Genomic DNA, 18,433 nt, shown 5'->3' on the forward strand with positions numbered 1-18,433 from the left:
GCGATCGGGCCTGCAGGGGGCTGCGGGGGGCGATTGTGCGGCCGGGGGGTGCGGGGGGTGATCATGCAGCCGGGGGCGATTGGGGCTGCAGGGGGGGCGGGCAGGATATACATTACCAGGTCCCCGCTCCTGCCCGGCCTATCAGTGTGCTGCCCTGCCGCAGCGCACTGATTGGCCGGGCGGGTCGTGAAGACAACGGGAGCCCCGAAGCAAGCAGGAACGGGGACCCGGTAATGTATAATGTCCGGCGGCTAGGGGGTTAATGGGTAGGACTGCAGACAAAATCGCAGCAGGGATGTACATCCCTGCTGCGAGCTTCTCTGCTAATGAAAGTATAGGGCCGGGATCTGCAGCGAGTCTCCCTGCAAAAACGCAGCAAGGAGACTCGCTGCAGATCCGGCAAGTGGGTTTGACCCCTATATGTATTTCAGTTGATCTATGTTTTTTCTTTCTTTCTTTTCTTTGATTGTATTTATGTATGCTTTCTGGAATTGTTTATATCCAGCACTATGGGTCTTCCATTGTCAGACTATTTTCAGAGATTTTTAACGAATGACTCTACCCATCTTGTTTTATCACTCAGAATTATATCATTTTTCCTACGGACTATTACTGGAGGCCACTCACGCTGGACCATTTATTATTCCTATTTATTTAATCAGACTTTATATATGTCAGACAGCATTATTTATTTTTCTGTCCTATTGCTTTATGAAATCCAATAAAATATTTCTGTAGAAAGCAATGGCCATTGTTGTGCACACTATGCAGCACACAACAGCATGTCAATTATTTGCGGCCGTTGTTGGGAAACAGCGGTCATGTCGGTCGTACTGTGCATGGAAATTGATGGTTAATTGATTTCCAGGCACACCAAAACGGTTTTAGGGTTTTAGTTTTTTTTTTATGTAATAATTGGTTGAAATGGTGAATTTTTTTTATTTTTTTAAAATGTTTATTACATTTTTTTTTTTTTTTTTTACAATTTTTAGTTAATCACTTTTATATAATATATTAGTATACATATAGTCTATTTATGGTCATCAGTTATACTGAGAATAATAAACAAATAACTCAAAATTTACAAATAAACAAAATCGGTGACCAATATAGCCACCCTACTGTTCAATAATAGTCATACGCCTTAGATCTATGTAATCAATTTCTTAATAGGCAACCACAGCACTGTGCAAAGAGATATACTGCATTCCTTCACCTTAAATCTCCTGTTTAAGAAGGTCTCAACAGTTCTCAATAGGGTTTAGGTCATGTGGGGGAGGGGCCATGCCCTTATTCTTTTATTTTTAATATAAACATCACAGACGGCAAGGGGCAGTAAAAAAATAGCAATCAAGGAATACTTACCCGTATCAGTGCCCCTAGCTTTATTGCCATTGCTTATGGTCCCCTGCCGGTATCCTGGACCTCCCAGTGCTTTGACGGGTTAGAAATGCCCACTCAGTCAGTCATTGACTGAGGCGGAACATCTATGCAGCCACAGGTAGCTCCTGCCAGATTGTGATGGGGAAGCTGAGAAAAACAGGACCCTGGAGGCTGACAGTGAGCCGTGGTGATGCAGATGCGGGGACATGGGATGGGTAAATATCCCTTGATTGTTATATTCCCTCCATCCCCTGCCCTTTCTTGATTTTTTTATATTTGCCTGGAGTTCTCCTTTAAGGCCTTTACTGCTAAGCCAGGCAATGGAGTACTGCGATACATGCAATAGAGCATTGGTCTGCAAAATACTCAGTTTTCCTAAAAAATGCAGACTCTATGCTGCACCACTGATTGAAGAAAGTGTCCTCTAAAAACTTGTAGTAGGTCTGAGGGTTGACTTTGAGTCCTTATTTAACACAAAAAACATCCAACTAGCTCATCTTTAATAATACCAGCCCATAGCAGTGCCCCACCTCCAGCATGCTAGTATCAAAGTGTAGCCCGATACTGCCCAGTAATGATTCAGCCATGGGCCCACTCATATGGTCCACCAAGAGTAATCTCCTCTCATAAGTCCATAAAAACTTTGAAAAATCTTCAGATATTTCTTTTCTCAGTCTTGACATTTCCACTTATGTCTATTGTTCAGTAGTAGATGGGTTTCCAGCTTCCTTACCTTGGCCACTGAACACCTTGTACTTCTGGGTACTCCAGAGAGGTTGCATTTCTGGAATATGACAGCATTGGAGGATAATGGGTTCCTGGTTCTTGTAACTCTGTTGACGATTTCAACAATATGTTTGATTGTTCTGGAATTGCACTCAAATAAAAATAGTATGCATCCTTCTAAAAGACTAAAAGGGGTTATCTAGTGCAACAAAAACATGGCCAATTTCTTCCAGAGACGACCCCACTCTTGTCTGCAGCTTGGGTGGGGCTTTGCTGCTCAGTTCCATTGAAGTTAATGGAGCTTAATTGCAAACTGCACCTGAACTGGAGACAAGAGTTGTGTTGTCTCTGAAAGAAAGTCCAATTAGCTTTCAAGTTTGTACAGCTTGGAGTTGGAAAATTTGCATAAAAATGATGATATGGTTGAAATACTTACAATTACACACGCAGTGTACAGAGATTCCAGAAGGGTTGATGTAATACTATAGTTCTCACAAAGTCAGCCACACAGTGGAGACTCCCTGGCTATATAACGGACTGGTTTTCAGACTATGAATCACATTACTCAACCAAGGGTTCAAGATGTATGCATGGAAGTGACCAGAATGGTACTGCTAGAATAGTGTCGGTGAGCTAGAACTAAATGGTCAATTTTTTTTTAATTGTGGCCTTTTACATTGATCTCCTTACTTTTGGGTATTTATATCTATTCTTTTTTTCATTTATATGCACATTTATCATATAAAGGTGCACAATTAAAGTGGTTGTTTTTTATTTAAATAGACAGACCTGTTCCTAAAGAAAACAGCCATGTTTTCCAAATTCTGTACAACCTCTTTAGAGTATGTTCACACTGAGGAAAAAGGCAAGGAATTTCTGCTTGAAATTTCCTCTTTTTCAGCTTTGGAAGAATAGGTGCAGAATTGGCGCGGAATTTGAGCCAAAAGTGGAAATTCAAAGCCCCAATGACTTCTATGTGATTTTTGCCCAAACTATCACAAAGTGTATTCATACTTACCATCCATCCTGAGTCTGTCTGTGTTTGAATTTCCAGCCGTTTGAGGACCCTGTCGCTACGGTAAGTATGTTAATTTCTTCCGCACTTCCTGGTTCAGCTTCCCACGATGGCTTAAAGTAAGTGTGAGTAAGTGTTAGGCCAGTCTCCCTCTTGCTGACGACATCAACACAAGATGTCACAGGCAGAAGGTGATGTGGTCGACAGGAATCAGGTAAGTACGAATTTACTACACTTCCCAGGGAGAGGCCAAGGGGGAATGATAGGAAAGGGGGCATAAAAGTGATTGAAGCACAATACAAAGTTATGTAACTTTGTAAAATGTTTCAATTACGGGAAAAAAAGTTTTTCAGTGGAGTTGACCTTTAATTAACCAGTTACAATTAACAAGTTATACAGAAATTTTCCCCCACAAAGATATATATCTATCTGCTCAGCTCTTGCTGTCCTATAACATGATTTCGATAGATGAGAGAGAATTGTCGTGGCGACAGGTTCACTTTAACAAAGCAGTATGGCAGCATATAAAAAAAATATATTATTGTTATGTCAAAGAGGATGGTCTTTTCAGATGCCTTTATAAATCTGGTCTCCTGATTCATCACATATCATTGATCCAAATGAATAACAAGTACATAATTATGGTTTATCTGCGAATGGAATATTCATGGTTAGTGAGATATGCTATGTTATATACATTATTTGTTACCAGCCCTTATGTACGTGTATTTCTGGGACTTATTGTTTCTATACATGGACACCACTATGCTCTTTCATTCATGTCCTGGCAATCTGATGAAGAGGCTATTGCCTTGAAAAGTATTATTGTTGGACTCAATTAATAAGAGTAGCTTCACCCAATGGCCAGCACAGAGGGTTGCCTGTGTTTTTTTTAGATATTGGATTCTATTGGTCTGTATGGATATGGATGTGTACCCTTGGAGCTGTGGCCTGTGTTGTTGGTTATATACTTGTATAGTGGCTATGCACAACCCAATAAGGTGAGTCTTGAATCTGTCACTTATGGTTACATTTTGCTGTCATATATGTATCATATATGTATATGGGTTGCTCTGCCTGTTTTCCCTATATATTTTACTATATGAGTAAATTCTTACTAGAATTTTTCTCTCCTATCATCAGTACAGCCTAAGATACTTGTAATTCGGAGGCCATTCATGACAAGAGGGGCAGCGCTGAAAAACACCAATGCCCAGTTCCCAAAACTGTTCCAGGAAAGACTTTGATTGTCCACAAAGCATATCCATATAAAAGTTTCTTTCTATGAGAGTGCCATCATGTTTCATTCAGCCATTCTAAGTACTGAAGCAGACGAAAGGTTCCCATAAACCCTAGACTTTAGACGACCAATATTAGATTCGGTTGTCAATCTGAGACACTGTATATGGGGCTCTCCCAAACAACCAGTGACAGATGATTCTGGTGGTGATAGGGGCCAGGCGTGACTAAAAATCACGACCCACCCCTTTGTTTTGGGAGAGATAAGCTGCAGCAAGAGCTCTCTCCCTGTGTCTTGTTGTGTTAAAAAAAACTTTGCCTGGACTTCTCCTTTAATACTTAGGGTACTATTACATGGGTCGACTATGGCCCGTAAATTTTAGCAAACACGCGTTTAATGGACCTATTAGACAGCCTTATAAGCAGTTAGGGCTGCATGGAGATTGTTAGTGATGTCTGTGCAGCCCTCTCCCGGTCTTCTCTCCTGTGCTCTGCAGCTTCCTGATCCTGGCAGCAGCATCTGAGCGGCCTGTCAGCTGGCAGGCTGCTCAGTCAATCACAGGCCGGGACTGCTGCGGCCTCTGATCGGCTGAGCGGGCTGTCAGCTGACAGGCCGCTCAGATGCTGCTGCCACCGGGACAGGGAAGCTGCGGAGCACAGGAGAGAAGAATGGGAGCGGGGAGAGCTAATGTATCAGGTGTTTGGGCAGTCGCCAGCCATCGGGCAGCTATCACTCAATGATTTTAGATCCAAACCTAAATCAACAATCAGTCAATGATGGTTTAACCGGCTGATTGTCGTCTCTATTACACTGACCTATAATCTTCTGAATCGGCCTGATTCGTCCGATTATTGCTAATAGGGCCCTTAGTTAAAGCAGCTTTGGCAGTGATTTCAGCCTCCATTCTTATTGGGTATGATGCCACAAAGTTTGTACACTGGAATTTAGAGATTTTTTTTGCCACTTTTCCTTGCAGAGTCTTCCAAGCTCTGTCAGGTTTGATGGGGACCATCAAAGTAACCAGAAATGTTTGGGTTCAAGTCAGGGCTCTGGCTGGGCCATGTAAGGTAATTCACACAGTTATCCCTAAGCCACTTCTGTGTTGCCTCCGCTGTTCTCAGGGTCATTACCTTGTTGGAAGGTACACCTTTGTCCTAGTCCAGAGCACTCTGGATCAGATTTCACTACGAATATCTCTGTACCTGTTCCATTCAGCTTTCACTAATGGGTAGGTCATGAGCATGACATGTTTTTTTCAGATATGACGCTTAGACTTTAGGTCAAAAAGTTAAATTTTGGTTTTTATCAGACCAGAGAATCCTGTTTGTCATAGGGGGGCATTTATAAATGCCCCCGCAGCTCCGGCGCTACGGGGATTTATGTAGAGGCGGACTGCCTCTACATAAATCCCGTGTGCGCCGGTGCGCACCGCCGAAAACCTACGCCAGCTGAGGAGTGGAGTAGGTTTTCGGTGTACATTTGGGCGGAACGGATGGTAAATTGCGCGGACTCTGAGTCCGCGTCCTCCGTTCCGCCCACTACGTGCTCCCTTTCCGCCCCCCCCTGGCGTACTCGGCGGAAATTGCCGATTTGCGAATATTTTATTCGCAGATCGGCCATTTGCGTATAAAAAAATATGCAAATCGGCACTTTCCGCCGAAAATCATCCATTCGCCGGATGATACATGTGGCCCATAGTGTTGGTGTCCTATAGGTGATTTTTTTCTCCAGATACTTATATACTTCTTTACTATTTTCCTATACAGTTTTTTTTTTTTTTACTGAGAATTGAGTGAAGAATGATAGGGTTTCTTTTTCTTATTCTACATAAAATGAAAAAAAAAAAAAAAAATTCCAAGGGTCTGAAGAGTTCCGAAAGTCATTTTATACTAGTAGTAATAGACTCTACATAAAAATGATTAAGACTAGAGTCTCATAAATATGGTTAAAAGGAATGTACCATCACCAATGTACATTCGGTTTAAATGTTGCATATGAATATAACAGCCCCGGCGTGCTGATGCCGCTGTCCTTTTTCAAATCGTGGCCTGGATCATGCACATTGCGCCAGTCTATTACCAAGCACCGGCCCAGGCTGAAGCACTGGAGGAGAGCGTCCACCCCCAGTGGGAGGAAAACCCCGCCTCTCTGTGATGTGGCTCCATTACAATCAATGGAGCTGCATCATAGAGGGGCAGGGGTTTCCTCCCACTGGGAATAAGCTGGCCCACCTCCAGTGTTTCCGCCTGGGCCGGTCCTTGGTAATAGACTGGCGACATAAGCGGAAACCGGGCTGCGGTTCAAAAAAAGGACAGTGGCATCGGCTTCCCCGCACCGGCGCCGTTCTATTCATATACAACACTTAAAGCGAATGTACCTGATGGTATGTTTGCTTTAAGGCAAGTGTAGGTTTATCAAAAAACTTTATACTATACAGCAGGTATAAACTCAAACTCAAATACCGACACAACCATTGCATATACACATCCCTAACAATGTGACAATAAACATAGCAAGGTAACAAATTATCCTGCAAAGTCCACTTTCAAAACCAGTCATGCGGCATTTAACTTTTTAACATCAGGTTCCAATTAAACGATAGTTAAATCTGACGGAAAAATTAATGAGCCAGAACTGAAACTTTGTGCTGCCCCCCCGTCCCTTCCACCAGCTCCGATTTGCCGTATTTCTGCTTTAAATAAAAAGTTGGAGTTCTGCCAGTAGAACGTTAGACTGATGTCCTTAACAGTTGAATCAGTAGTTCAATAAAACACAGGAAAAGTGTATAGTGCAAGTGTTCTGTATTTTTTTGCTTGGTGAGTGTTTGACCGTGTAGGTGTTGATCAGCATTTATAGGCTGTTAGACTAGCGGCAGTGATCAGACGTGCAGTAGGGTGTCACTAAAGGGTTTACTTGGCTACCGAAGTCTATGGCAGGAAATGTTATTTGTAGTTTGTAAATCATGATTATATAATTATGTCATCTAGGATGAATCCTGGACCGATCATGGACTGTATGACCATGAACCAGATGTGTATTGATTTCCCCCCTTTAATAGTAAGCAGATTGGTATTTAAGAAATGCAAAGTCCAATAAATCAGTTAAATATCTGTAAGTGCATTTGGAGGGGATGTAGCGTTTTTTAAGGATATGCTAAAGGAGGCTTGATCTTGGATAGTTTTGGAGCGCGGCATCTATTGTCTGGCCGATTCTCAAACAAATCACTAATCACCCTGCCTGCCGGACTTACCCCGTCAGCCGCTTCGCCAAGAGATTTCATGGCCGGCAGTATAATTTTTTTTTTTTTGTAATGAAATTAATGGAGTTTTGCTGGAAAATCTCCTTACATTCGAATGTGTTCTTGTCACCCCGCGATTCTGCTTGCAGCTTTTGTCAGTAGATTTTGGCTCTGGAGCTCAGAATAATCACTTCGAACTTCAAACTTAGTTTTCCTTTCCCCCCTCAGCTTATTATTGCCACATTTTAAAGGTTATTTATAAGCTTTCTATCTTGACATGGTCACTGTCACATAAATCATCTTCCCTGAGCAAAGGAAATTAAATTATACTGCTCACACTTTAAAGTTTCTCCTTGTGAAGAGTAAGCTGGCTCCTGGGGAAACTGCCGAGTATCTCTGATACTGAGCAGTATTTTATATGCTGTAACTATTATTTACATTCCCATGTGTCCTAGTGTGCCCCCAAACATATCCATTTATTCTCTTTTCTTGTCTTTACTTGGGGCCATCCATTAGGCCAAAGTCACAATTTACATTTTTTAATTTTTTTTATCACATTTTTTGCAAACATTTTGGAAATTAATAATTGTAATGATTTGTTTTGTATTTTAAACTGCAGCAAATCAGCTGGTTCTTTAAAGTGATACGGTCTTCCCCTTGCTGTATGAGGACTTCTCTAGACAGATGTAAAGCCTAAATTCTCAATTTTTATACCTTATTTTATAATAAATTTCTTGGTGATTGGTCCAGGGAAAATAGCTTTTTATCGTTGGTGGATTGTGCCACCTGGGAGGGGCTTCAAGACTGCTGTGCCACTTCATCCCGCCCCTGTGGCCAGCCTAGAATGGACCAGCCTAGAATTTGCCAGAATGGGCCTGGGCCAGCCTACAGGTCTAGGTCCCACTCCCTCCAATGGCCACTGAGGGGGTGGGGATTAGCCAAGGATGATGTGACAGGGGGCAGGCCTAGAGTGCTGAGTGGGCAGGGCAAACTGGCACAGTGGTTGTGAAGCCCCGCCAAGGGGGCACAATCCACCAATGATAAAAAGCATTTTTCACTGGACCAAGCACCAAGAAATCGAGGGTTTTGAACAGGGGATCCCCTCTATAAGCTTAGAATCCCCTAAAAAATTAAATAATTTGTTGCTTGTGACTAGAGATGAGCGAAGCAGCCGGAAATTCGTTTCGCAAGCTTCTGGGTCCAATTCGTTAATATTCATGTTCAATTGAATTGATTCAATTGAATCTTAACAATTTTAATAAAACAGCCATAACTATAGTAGCTACAGTACTGGGACTATTACAGAAGGACTAATTTGATAAAGCATGTTCATGTAAAAGTGTCAAAAATTGGAAAATCACAATTTAAAAAACTGTCAATGCCAATCAGTCATGCAATCTAATGAAACCCAACTTGTATAATACAGTAGGAGTGGAGCGCGAGCACTGATTATGTAAGGTGCACACTCAGTTCAGTAATGAAACCCAACTTGTATAACACAGTAGGAGTGGAGTGCGAGCAGTGATTATGTAAGGTGCACACTCAGTTCAGTAATGAAACCCAACTTGTATAACACAGTAGGAGTGGAGTGCGAGCAGTGATTATGTAAGGTGCAAACTCAGTTCAGTAATGAATGCCAACTTGTATAACTCAGTAGGAGTGAAGTGCGAGCACTACTCAGTTCAGTAATGAAACCCAACTTGAATAACACAGTAGGAGTGAAGTGCGAGCACTGATTATGTAAGGTGCATACTCAGTTCAGTAATGAAACCCAACTTGTATAACACAGTAGGAGTGGAGTGCGAGCAGTGATTATGTAAGGTGCAAACTCAGTTCAGTAATGAATGCCAACTTGTATAACTCAGTAGGAGTGAAGTGCGAGCACTACTCAGTTCAGTAATGAAACCCAACTTGAATAACACAGTAGGAGTGAAGTGCGAGCACTGATTATGTAAGGTGCATACTCAGTTCAGTAATGAAACCCAACTTGTATAACACAGTAGGAGTGGAGTGCGAGCACTGATTATGTAAGGCGCACGCTCCACTCACTGATCCATGTAAATTAGTACAACTCAAAAAGAGTTTACAGCGCCCAATGAGTGAATAATATGGACTGTGTCTTCACTGGTCCCAGTGAATTCCTATAGGCCACCAGTTACTTGGTAAACTGGACACTTGGTTGGCAGCTACAACAAACAATCCCCCACAATCAGCCCTCCTATCCTTTCCTCTCCTCTCTGTCCCTATATCCCTCTGTTAGTCTCTCCCTGCTGTGCTGTAACTTCCTGCTGCCATCCTGCTCTCTCCTCCAAACACAGCTGACTGGTCACTTCCGTTACCTCCGCCTTATATAGAGGGGGAGGTGCTGACATCATAGAGGGGCCTGCAGCTGATTGGACCGGTGCTAGGCATTATGGTTATTCCCTTTCTCCCGCCCATTGACGCTCCAGACAGCATGTGCGGCTACCATTTTGTGTTTATTTTTGCCAATTTCCTTAATGAATTGGCGGGAATTCGCAGCAAATTTTGATTAGCCGGATTCACTTTGCTCATCTCTTACAAGTAAGAGGTGGGATTTATTGCTCAATGTTATGCTCCTTACAGTTGTTTACATATTATAAAATTTTAATCTAATAGGAAACATATATATACAGGCTCCATTGCAAAAATAAATTAGAAAATAGAAAAATAGAAAATAGAAAAAAATAGAAAAATAAAATAATAATAATAATAAAAATAATAAAAAATCTATTGGTCCTTCATCAGGACCTAAAAGGAAAACATTTAAAGGTGGTTGCCTTCAGTTTCCTAAGCAAGCTGCATGAAAATTGTTAATATACCATGGCGAGTTTTTTGTTTCAGGAGCACATGATGGAATGCAGGTTAGATAACTCCGGAATATCTCAGCACTTTGCAGACTCTCTGAGAATGTGTCTCCGGGCGGCTGCTGATGATATGTGCTTCGGTAGTATTCACGATAATAATTCAAACTTATGAAGCTATACAGAGGACAGGGTTCTGTCTACCCTCCGATCGCTGTGTAGAGATGATCATGGCGCTGCTCTTTTTATACTTTGTGTTCTTTTCGATGTGTAACTCTCGCCTATACCGCTGCTTAATGTTCATCTCTGGAGACATTCTGACATAAGCTGAAAAAAGCCTCACAACTTTCCACCTCAAACACTGCCAAAAAAAAACCAAGCAGATCTTAAGTGGGCGAGCTGAGCCGTTAGGAACACACATACATCCATTTAAATGAGAGAGGTGAAGTCTATTAAGAAGACATAATCTGCCAACTCTCCACTGAAAGCCAGATTTACGGAAAACAAAGACGTCCCTGGCATGGAAAGAAATATTAGCACGTTGCGTTCAAACCTCATCCACTATTCCTCTGACCGCTACTCCAAACAACATTTAATAAATACTAAAAAAAAAAAACCCTCAGACACCTCCTAAAATAGTCCCCTCTTACAGACGCATGACATCATAGACTTTCATTCTGCAGCTTTCACTCAAGTTTTTGGAATTTTTATCGGAGTTTCAAGTCTTCCACCACCGAGTGTCAATATAGGAAAAGGGATGGCACATCGAGGCGGAAAACGGGCTCCTTTTTATGATATATGGACAGCTGGGAAAGTTGTTACCTTTTCGATTTCTCAGCAATTTACTGGTTTATAACTTGGGTTCCCGCTGGAAAGGGGCTGCAGTTTATTGACGCTAGATGCCAAGAGCATAGGAGGGAGGGACTATCTGATGTCCTTGATTCAACTATATCTGAAATAGGTTTCTCTGTTGGGAAAAGGTAAGTGTAGAGGCTTGGCTTTAGACTAATGTTAAAGGGGTACTCCAGCAATTGTTTTTTCTTTCAAATGAACTGGTTTCAGAAAGTTATATGGATTCGTAATTTACTTCTATTTAAAAATCTAAATTTTCTCTTTCAAATCAACTGGTTTCAGAAAGTTATATGGATTTGTAATTTCCTTCTATTTAAAAATATCAAGTCTTCTAGTACTTATCAGCTGTTGTATGTCCTGCAGGAAGTAGTGTGCTCTTTACAGTCTGACACAGCTCTCTCTGCTGCCACTTCTGTCCATGTCAGGAACTGTCCAGGGCAGTAGCAAATCCTCATAAAAAACTCTCCTGCTCTGGACATTTCCTGTCTTGGACAGGGGTGGCAGTAGAGAGCACTGTCTCAGACTGAAAAGAAAACACCACTTCCTGCAGGACATACAGCAGCTGATAAGTATGGGAAAACTTGAGATTTTTAAATAGAAGTAAATTACAAATCTATGTAACTTTCTGAAACCAGATGATTTGAAAAAAAAAAAAAAAGAATTACTGGAGAACCGCTTTAATAAAAAAAAAAAAAAAGAAATAACCCAAAGGCCCCATTTATACTCTAGTATATAAGAGGCGTGCGCCTCTTAGTGAATCCTGCCAGGGAAATGGGTGCGGGGCCTAATACAAGACTGGCGTACTTGTACGGTGGTCTTCATAAATCCCCCCCCTAAGTGTTAACCAAGAGGTGTAACTATTGGGCTATGTTCAGACACTGTACTATTTTTTAAAAGAATGGCCGTTGGTTTCCATTAAAAAACAGCTGTTCTTTTCATACTGCAATAAAAAGTCAATGCAACAACGGTCGTTTTTACACAATGCATTGAACAACTGTTGTTGTTCCGTTGACTTCAATGAATTTTATTGCAGTATGAAAAGAACAGCCATTTTTTTAAATGTTAAACAATGGCTATTCTTTAAAATACATAGTACAGTGTGTGAACATAGCCTAATACTGGTAACTTTTTCAGCGTCCAAGGGGTCATTGGGCCTCTATATAGGTATTAGGGTCTAAGGAGTAACCTGTACACCTCCTATAGGTAAACCTCTGACCATTGTTTTTGTGAGAATTGTCAGTTTACGTTTCCATTAAGGGCTGATACATGTTCAAAACAATTCATACACATTAGATCTTTGGCAAATCTACTGACAAAAACCTAATATTCATGGACAGCTCCTTGGTTTTAGCAAAATAAAAAAAAAAGAAGAAATTTTTTCAATACTTTAACATTTGGATTGTCATATCTGTCCATAGAAATCATCATATAGTAATTCCTTTCCTAACTAAACTACCTATTAACATTTCCAATAAGAACGTGTGTACAAAATACAGGGAGCAGCAGAATGTAATGAGGTGGGAGTTGTTTAAAGTCAATGTATACATTAATTAAAGCAATGGCAGCTTTGTGGGTCAGATCTTCTGCTAAGTGGAACTGACACTGTTTATTGATCTCATTTTGATGCAAATTGAAAGCTTCCCCTGCAGGCAACCAATATTATTGCAAACAATGCGGACAGGGTTTGCTGGCAACAAGGAGATTGACGAGGATAATTAGAAACTCAAGACGACATGTAACAGGGACACATATGGCACGGGGGTAAGAAACAAGAGGTTTATTAGTGGTCAATGGCTTCGAGGAATTAAAAGGGAGGTCTCTGATGTAAACTGTGTCTGGACGCTAAGAAGATCCCATCTATATTCAGAATGGCCAGGATATGTAATTAAATGTAAGTTACTGACCAAGGCATCTTAGTTATGTAACAAGGCCTTAGGGAGGTCATGTTTGCACTGGGACTTCTTGTAACCTGCTGGTCTACACAGGAACTCTATAACATCTACAAAGTTGCTGAAATATTTTAGTGGAATGAGGATAGAATTTTTCAAACACTTAAAGGAGAAGTCTGGCGAAAATTTTTATTCAAGTAATGTATTGCCCCCAAAAGTTATACAAATCCCCAATATACACTTATTACAGAAAATGCTTATAAAGTGCTTTTTCTCTTGAACTTACTACTGCATCAAGGCTTCACCTCCTGGATAACATGGTGAGGTCCCTTCCTGGATAACATGGTGATGTCACTTCCTGGATTACATGGTGATGTCACTTCCTGGATAAAATGATGATGTCACTTCCTGGATAACATGGTGATGTCACTTCCTGGATAAGGCCGGGTTTACATATGTCCGGCGGTGCGGCAGCGTTTCCCTCCGGCGCAGGAGAAAAGCGCCGGAGGGAAACGCATCTTTGAACTGATCCCATTGTTTTCAATGGGATCGTTCAAAATGTGCGGCGGTGAACTAGTGGCCGCCGCATCGCTGGACCGTCGGTGCGTTAGGACTCATCTCGCTCCGGTGATGCGGCGCCGCACCAATTCAATTGAATAGAGCTCCGAATGCCTCGCCGGGCAGGACGCATGCCGTTCGGCTCTGGCATCCGGCGTTCAGTCAAATAGTAACCACAAAATAAACATATATCTCCCCCTGTGTGCTCTCCCCCTCCCCTATAGTCCCCCCTTGGTCCCCCAGTAGTATATCACCCCCCCTGTTTCTCCTCCAGTAGTATATAGCCCCCCTGTTGCCCCCCCAGTAATATTTAGCTTCCCTGTGTGCTCTCCCCCAATTAGTATACAGCATTGCTGTGCGCTCTCCCCCAATAGTATATAGCCCCCCATGTGCGCTCTCCCCCTCCCATATAGCCCCCCTGTGCGCTCTCCCCCTCCCATATAGCCCCCCTGTGAGCTCCCCCAATTAGTATATAGCCCCCGTGCGCTCCCCCGCAAATCCCATTGAAAATGACAGGAAAACATACTGGGGAAAAAATGTCAACTGATGAGCGCAACTTGTGACAACTGATGACAACTGATGGCAACTGATGGTTTTTAATGAAAAGACGGATAGAAAAACTGATGACAACTGATGCATTTTTGGCATCAGTTGTGACATCAGTTGTGGTCAGTTTTTAGGCAAAAAACACAACTGATGCCAACTTATATATGTAAACCCAGCCTAACATGGTGATGTCACTTCCTGGATAACATGGTGATGTCACTTCCTGGATAACATGGTGATGTCACTTCCTGGATAAAATGGTGATGTCACTTCCTGGATAACTTGGTGATGTCACTTCCTGGATAACATGGTGATGTCACTTTCTGGATAACATGGTGATGTCAGCCCAGAGCTGTGCGGGCTGTGGCTGCTGGAGAGGATGATGGCAGGGAGACACTGAGGGACACAGGGCACTGGAGGGACACTGAGCATCCCCCTGCCATCATCCTCTGAGCTTGAAGTGTGGCAGGCTCTCACTCCTCAAATTTCCACTCACTGAGATAGGACATTACTGCAGATGCTGATTGGCTGGGCAAAAACTGCACAAGTCTTCACTCAGCCAATCAGCTGCTGCAGCAGGGTCCCACCTAAGCCACTGATTAACTGATTCTGTTAATAATGTCTGGACACTGCAAGGATAAGTTTAACCCTCCCAGCCCCCTCTTATAAAGCACAATCTGTTATTTATCACTCAGTGGAATAGGAGCGTCGGCAGCAGACCACTGCTATATGCTATGGGCTGCCCAGATAATTGAGCGATCATCCGGGCAGCCCCCCCCAGACTCACCTTCGGGAACGAGGAGCTGACAGCGCTCGTTCTCTCCTCTAGTCGCCCCGTGGAATAGGGCCTTCAATGATCTGTCATTAGCAGAGCAGGGAAGGGTATTATCAGGAGAAGTAAACAGAAGCGGTATTGTGGACTGCAGCATAGGCGTTGAACTGTGCACGGGCAGTATTATTTTTTTAATATTTTTTTTATTTTACAAACCTTTTAAGCTTTCATTTAAATCAGAAAACTATATTTTAATAACTAACAAATAGTGATTAGTTTTAAATAGAGGTAGAGGGTGTTCACTAATTTTTCTTTTAAATGAACCGGAGCCAAAAAGTGCCAGAGATACTTTACTTCTATAAAAACAAAACAAAAAAAACTCAAGTCTTCCAGTACTTATCAGCTGCTGTATATCCTGCAGGAAGTGGCGTATTCTCTCCAGTCTGGAGAGCAGGAGAGGTTTTCTATGGGGATTTGCTGCTGCTCTGGACAGTTCCTGACATGGACAGAGGTGGCAGCAGAGAGCACTGTGTCAGACTGGAAAGAATACCCCACTTTTTGCAGGACATACAGCAGCTGATAAGTACTGGAAGACTTGAGATTTTTTAATAGAAGTAAATAAAAAATCTGTGGTGCTTTCTGACACCAGTTGATTTGAAAGAATTTTTTTGAGTAAAATAAATAAATAAATATATATATATATATATATATATATATATATATATATATATACACATAATGTCACATATAGTTTTGTTTCAAAACATTAATTTCTCTTCCCATCAAGTACTGTAAACTTGAGAAGACAAATGTATAATATTAGTGTTTATAAGGCACAATCCAAACATTGTTATCCTACATAAATTACTTTGTCAGTCCGTTTCCTGTCTTACAGAATACATGCCCTGTATCCTTGGTCATAGCTCTTGTTTCCAGAGATTCTGTCAATATGTTATAAAAGTTTATTTCACAAAATGTAATAAGCAAAAGAAAACATTGTGTAGCCGTAGAGGACATAAAGTATGTGGGCATGTAATAGCGTAGTAATAACGGCATGGGTCTGCTACTGGAGAAAAATAAACAGGACTGGCCTGTAGCAGACAAGTTATTGCATTTACTTTAAATAAGCAGCATATAAACTATTCCTATGTCCTGCAGCAATACTACAGCCATTTGGTTTTTACATGTGACCAGAACCAGACCAGTAAAGAATGAAATAAGCTCGGAGCTGGAATGTGTGGCCTGGGAAGTATTACCATCTTTTCCTCTGTATAGTATGTATTGTGTTCCATGGCTCTGTGTTAGGAAATTGATGATAGGATAATTATTGGCAGTCAAAATGTGTATGAGAACTGTATAGATTTTACTTAAAGGGGAACTCCACCTAAGGAAAACTTGTTTTCTATTAAAAGTACATTAAAAGTTATATAGATGTGTCTATACAATGTATTACCATATCTGTTCGGTTCTGCCACACTGGTAGCTGATAGAAATCCCGGAAGTGAAGAAAACTGGCCTCTGTGACATTGTCTCCTGCCCCCAGTGCTCTCCCACCTTAGGAGACAAATATTCCAGGCCTCTGTCTCACATTGTGTGTGTTTGCTGAGATCAGGCTGATGATGCAGACAGGGTGGAGGGCGTGATGTCACAGGAGTGATTCACCATCTCTGATCAGTCAGAAGCAGCTGCAGCACAAATTTTACTGATTGTGCAGACGTGTGCAGTGAAATTAGGGCTGTGTTCACACATGTTGGAGTTTCATTGCAGTACTGCAGCGTACTCACAAAAATGATGCAGTAACACAAATAAATGAGTCAGAGCCGGCACTGCCAATTCCACCTGGAGAAAAAACAAGGCATAAACAGTATATCCCATGTAAGATAATATCGGATAAAGTCCTTATTGTGGGGCTCAAGCTCAAAGATAAAAGATGCTTGATCATAATAGGTGTGTGGAGATGAAAATAATTATTTTTTAATGAAATTCAAAAGTTCTTTACTTTATTCCAATATCAGCATTACAAGTAGAGAATACAGTTTGCTGTGTGGTGTTACAGGTAGAGAATACAGCGTGCTGTGTGGGGTTACAGGTAGAGAATACAGCCCTGTGTGGTGTTACAGGTAGAGAATACAGCGTGCTGTGTGGTGTTACAGGTAGAGAATACAACGTGCTGTGTGGTGTTACAGGTAGAGAATATAGTGTGCCGTGTGGTGTTACAGGTAGAGAATACAGCGTTCTGTGTGGTGTTACAGGTAGAGAATACAGCATGCTGTGTATTGTTACAGGTAGAGAATACAGTGTGCTGTGTGGTGTTACAGGTAGAGAATACAGTGTGCTGTGTGGTGTTACAGGTAAAGAATACAGTGCGCTGTGTGGTGTTACAGGTAGAGAATACAGCGTGCTGTGTGGTGTTACAGGTAGAGAATACAGCGTGCTGTGTGGTGTTACAGGTAGAGAATACAGCGTGCTGTGTGGTGTTACAGGTAGAGAATACAGTGTGCTGTGTGGTGTTACAGGTAGAGAATACAGCATGCTGTGTGGTGTTACAGGTAGAGAATACAGTGGGCTGTGTGGTGTTACAGGTAGAGAATACAGTGTGCTGTGTGGTGTTACAGGTAGAGAATACAGCGTGCTGTGTGGTGTTACAGGTAGAGAATACAGTGCTGTGTGGTGTTACAGGTAGAGAATACAGCATGCTGTGTGGTGTTATAGGTAGAGAATTCAGCGTGCTGTGTGGTGTTACAGGTAGAGAATACAGTGTGCTGTGTGGTGTTACAGGTAGAGAATACAGTGTGCTGTGTGGTGTTACAGGTAGAGAATACAGGGTGCTGTGTGGTGTTACAGGTAGAGAATACAGTGTGCTGTGTGGTGTTACAGGTAAAGAATACAGCGGGCTGTGTGGTGTTACAGGTAGAGAATACAGAGGGCTGTGTGGTGTTACAGGTAGAGAATACAGTGCTGTGTGGTGTTACAGGTAGAGAATACAGCGTGCTGTGTGTTGTTACAGGTAGAGAATACAGTGTGCTGTGTGGTGTTACAGGTAGAGAATACAGTGTGCTGTGTGGTGTTACAGGTAAAGAATACAGTGCGCTGTGTGGTGTTACAGGTAGAGAATACAGCGTGCTGTGTGGTGTTACAGGTAGAGAATACAGCGTGCTGTGTGGTGTTACAGGTAGAGAATACAGCGTGCTGTGTGGTGTTACAGGTAGAGAATACAGTGTGCTGTGTGGTGTTACAGGTAGAGAATACAGCATGCTGTGTGGTGTTACAGGTAGAGAATACAGTGGGCTGTGTGGTGTTACAGGTAGAGAATACAGTGTGCTGTGTGGTGTTACAGGTAGAGAATACAGCGTGCTGTGTGGTGTTACAGGTAGAGAATACAGTGCTGTGTG

Source organism: Dendropsophus ebraccatus, chromosome 7, assembly GCF_027789765.1.
Source record: "Dendropsophus ebraccatus isolate aDenEbr1 chromosome 7, aDenEbr1.pat, whole genome shotgun sequence".
NCBI classification, from domain to species: Eukaryota; Metazoa; Chordata; class Amphibia; order Anura; family Hylidae; genus Dendropsophus; species Dendropsophus ebraccatus.